Raw genomic sequence first — 4893 nt, 5'->3', positions numbered from 1 at the left:
TTGTTTCATTTTTCTGCAAATGGATCTCCAGTTTTGCCAGCACCATTTATTAAACAAACATTCTCTTCCCCATTTAATGGATTTTGGGTAATTGCTATTCTTTTGTAAGATATTTTCTATTATCTAATGTCAATTGCCCTGGGTTTATTATCAGCCTTTGATCACTTCATATTAATTTTTCAAATTGAGTCACTCCCAGTCCATCCAGGAATTGTATATTTGAATCCCAAAACATCTGAGGACAAGCCTGCGGTTAGGAATTGTTAGAACTGATTTTTAAAATTTATCCCTTACTTCCCCACCACTCGTCTGTTAGTTTGTCATATTGTGATGGCTTGTGCATTGCTGGAGGCTATGCCACCAGCATTTCAAATACCAGCAGAGTCATCCATGGTGGACAGGTTTCAGCAGAGCTTCCAGACTAAGACAGACTCAGAAGAAAGACGGGGCCATCTACTTCTCAAAGAAAAGGTCAGTGAAAACCTTATGAATAGCAATGAAACACTGTCCAATGTAGTGCCAGAAGATGAGCCCCTCAGGTCAGAAGACACTCAAAATATGACTGGGGAAGATCTGCCTTCACAAAGTAGAGTTGACCTTAATGACTTGGTTAGAGAAGAGCTTTTTACACCTCGATTTATTGATGTGGCATGACTCAAAATGGGAAGAAACAGGTACAAACATCCATTAATCATTGAAACATGGAATGTATGAAGTATGAACCTAAGAAAATTGAAGTTATCAAAAATGAAATAGAACACATAAAGATAGATATCCTAGGCTGAAATGGACTGTTTTTGGCCACTTTGAATTAGACAACCACATGATCTACTATGCCAGGAATGACAGAGGGGAATGGCCTTGCACTCATCTTCACAAAAAATGTTTCAAGATCTATCCTGAAGTACAATGCTGTCAATGATAGGATAATATCCATACACTTATAAGGAAGACCAGTTAATACTACTATTTTTCAAAATTATGCACCAACCACCAAAGCCAAAGATGAGGAAATTAAAGATTTCACCAACTTCTGCAGTCTGAAATTGACCACACATGCAATCAAGATTTGTCAAGTATTACTGGTGACTGGAATGCTAGGGTTAGAAACAGAGAAAGATTACTGGTAGTTGGAAAATATGGCCTTGGTGATAGAAATGACACCAGAGATCTCATAGTAAAATTATGCAAGACCAACAACTTATTCATTGTAAATACATTTTTCAACAACATACATGTTGGCTATATGTACAGACCTTACCAGATGGAATACATAGGAATCAGATGACTATATCTGTGGAAAGAGATGATGGAGAAGCTCAATATCTTTAGCCAAAACAAGGCCAGGAGCTGATTGAGGAACAGACCATCAACTGCTCATATGCAAGTTCAAGTTGAAGCTTAAGACAATTGAAACAAATCCACAAGAGCCAAAATATGACCTTGATTATATCCCAACTATCCCAACTGAATTTAGAGACCATCTGAAGAATAGATTCGCCACATTGAACAACAATGATTGAAAACCAGATGAATTGTACATGAACATCGTACATGAAGATAGCAAAAGGTCAGTGAAAATGACAGGAAAGGAAGAAAAGACCAAAATGGATGTCAGAAGAGACTCTGAAACTTGCTCTTGAACTGAGAGTAGCTAAAGCAAATGGAAAAATGACAAGATAAAACAGCTGAACAGAAACTTTCAAAGAGCAGCTCAAGAAGACAAAGTCAATTATTATAATGAAATGTGCAAAGACCTGGAGTTAGAAAAGAAATTTGGGAGAACATGTTTGGCATTTCTCAGGCTGAGAGAACTGAAAAAAAAAAATTCCTCCTTGAGTTGCAATATTGAAAGATTCTACGGGTAAAATATTGAACGATACAGGAACCATCAAAATAATATGGAAGAAATACATAGAGTCATTGTACAAAAAAGAATTCGTCGATGTTCATCCATTTTAGTAGGTGGCATGTGATCAACAACCAATAGTACTGAAGGAAGAAGTCCAAGCTGCACTGAAGGAATTGGCAAAAAATGTGGCTTTTCAGGAATTGACAGAATACCCATTGAGATGTTTCAACAAATGATGCCATGCTGGGGGCACTTACTCATCTATGCCAAGGAATTTGGCTACCTGGGTAACTGACTAGAAGAGATCCATATTTGTACCCATTCCAAAGAAAGGTGTTCCAACAGAATGTGGAAATTATTGAACAATATCATTAATATCACACACAAGTAAAAGTCTGCTGACTATAATTCAAAAATGGTTGTAGCAATGTATTGACAGGGAACTTCTAGAAATACAAGCTGGTTTCAGAAGAGGACATGGAACAATCTATATCATTGCTAATGTTAGGTGGATCTTGGCTATAAGCAAAGAATCTCAGAAAAATGTTTGCTTGCGTTTTACTGACTATGCAAAAGTATCTGACTGTGTGCATCATAACAAACCATGGATAACATTACAAAGAATGGGAATTCCAAGATACTTCATTGTGCTCATGAGAAATCTGTACATAGACAGATTTCTTCGAACAGAACAAGGGGATATTGCATGGTTTAAAATCAGGAAGGGAGTACGTCAGGGTTGTATCCTTTCCTATATTTATTCTATCTGCATGGTGAGCAAATAATATGAGAAGCTGGACTATATGAAGAAGAATGGGGCATCAGGATTGGAGGAAGACTCATTAACAACCTGTGATATGCAGACAACAAAACCTTGCTTGGTGAAAGTGAAGATAACTTGAAGCGCTTTCTCATTGTCAGAAGGGACTATTCCCTGGAGAAGGATATCATGCTTGGTAAAGTGGAGGGTCAGTGACAAAGGGGAAGGCCCTCAATGAGATGGATTGACACAGTGGCTGCAACAATGGGCTCAGGTATAGCAAGGATTGTGAGGCTGCTGCAGGTCTGGGCTGTGTTTTGTTTTGATGTACATAGGGTCGCTATGAGTTGGAGCCCACTAGACAGCATGTAACTACAACATACGTTACCTCCTGGAGTCTAGGGGCAGAAAGACAAGTTTCAGCATTCCTTCCCAGGGCTAAGGTTGTGTTTTTTCTAATCTGCACTTTTATGTTATTATTGAGCAGATAGTTCTTCAAAGGTCCCCGCTTTAACGGGGTGGGGGTTTCAGTTTGACCAGCCCACTTTGTGAAGGTACAAGGCCCTGTCTCTTGCCCCTGAGTGATCTTTAACCCATTTAACCAAATCTACAATCTTCATTTCTCCCTGCTCCCCAGACCCAACATCATCTCAAACTTACTGCTCAATGATTTGGTTTGCTGTTCATTTTTTTTTTTTTTTTCTATAGAGACCCTTTTATTAAACAGGACAAAGACAAAACAAAGACTATTATGCAGAATGAAGGAAACCATCAGCATGTACACAGTACCAGAAACCAAATGGAGTCTCCCCTCTTCATTTTTGGCCCTTGGAGATTTCCTCTGTTTTCCAGAGCTTTCAGCTACCCATTTAAAAGAATGCTTTGCATAATTTGTGCAGCATTTCTCAGTGTTTTGTTCTCAGGTCTGTGTGGTCTGTCAAAATGTCCCACTTCCCTTCCCTGCACAGGTTAGAGTACTCTTGATTAGGAATCTACCTTCTTTTATACTAATCATATCTTTCTAAGGAAGTACAATCCTATAATTAACCTTGATTTGACTTGGTTCTTTCTCAATTTTCTCCAATCACACATTTACAGAATGTTTCTTAGAAATTCTCCAAATGACTCATTCCAGCTTTTATTGGGCCATTTTCTTATGAAGAGGCAGGAAATTTGGATGAGGGAAAGCTAGAACTAACCTAAGCTGGGTCTTTAACTTAATTCTTTAGGTAGAATGTCATTAGATCGGAGTGCACTTCATTTATATAATTTTTAAAAGATATTTAAAAGTATACAAGTAACATACAAATATCCTTTTCATTTAAAAATCGATATAAAATATACTGAAAGTCATGTAACACAGACAGCACGTAACAACAACATACCTTACCTCCAGGAGTCTAGGGGTAGGAAGACAAATTTCATCATTCCTTCCCAGCGCTAAGGGTGTGTTTTTTCTAATCTGCACTTTTATGTTATTATTGAGCAAATAGTTCTTCAAAGGTCCCAGCTTTAACAGGGTGGGGGTTTCAGTTTGACCAGCCTACTTTGTGAAGGCACAAGGCTTGTCTCTTGCCCCTGAGTGATCGTTAATATATGGGAATATAAAATACACTAAAAGTCCCCTTTCAACATTGCTCCTCTCACTCCCCTCTCTAGAGGTAACTATTGTCAGTGTTTTGAGGACATCTTTGCAGTGCCATTTATATACAGTTTCTTTCCTTTCTACTGTATATGTATCTTCACATTTTCTTTTTACACAAATGATACCTTCTCATTTCATAGGTGAGGAAACTAAGTGGGACTCTGAAGGGAGAAATACGTAGACAAATTTATTGAATGAAAGCTAACTGAAAAATCATTTATTAAAACCCTACTACTATGTACACCTCTTTTCTTTCCGCCAAGATCCATCTGACATCAGCAATGATATCATCCTTCATTCCATGTCCTCTTCTGAATCCAACTTGCATTTCTGGAAGTTCCCTATCAATATACTGCTGCAACCGTTTTTGAATTATCTTCAGCAAAACTTTACTTGTGTATTAATATTATTCAATAATTTCCCCATTCTGTTAGATCACTTTTGGAATAGGTACAAATATGGATCTTTTTCAGTCAGTTGGCCAGGTAGCTGGCTTCCAAATTTCTTGGCATAGATGACTAAGTGCCTCCAGCATGGCATCATTTGTTGAAACATCTCAATGGGTATTGTGTCAATTCCTGAAGGCTTCTTTTATTTTATTTTATTGTTATTTGGGTGAAAATCTACAGAGCAAAC

This window comes from Orycteropus afer, unplaced genomic scaffold (assembly GCF_000298275.1).
Source record: "Orycteropus afer afer isolate SDZICR_OR568_19922 unplaced genomic scaffold, OryAfe1.0 scaffold00245, whole genome shotgun sequence".
Taxonomy (NCBI): domain Eukaryota; kingdom Metazoa; phylum Chordata; class Mammalia; order Tubulidentata; family Orycteropodidae; genus Orycteropus; species Orycteropus afer.
The sequence above is the reverse complement of the archived record's forward strand: the minus strand, read 5'-3'. Positions refer to the sequence as shown.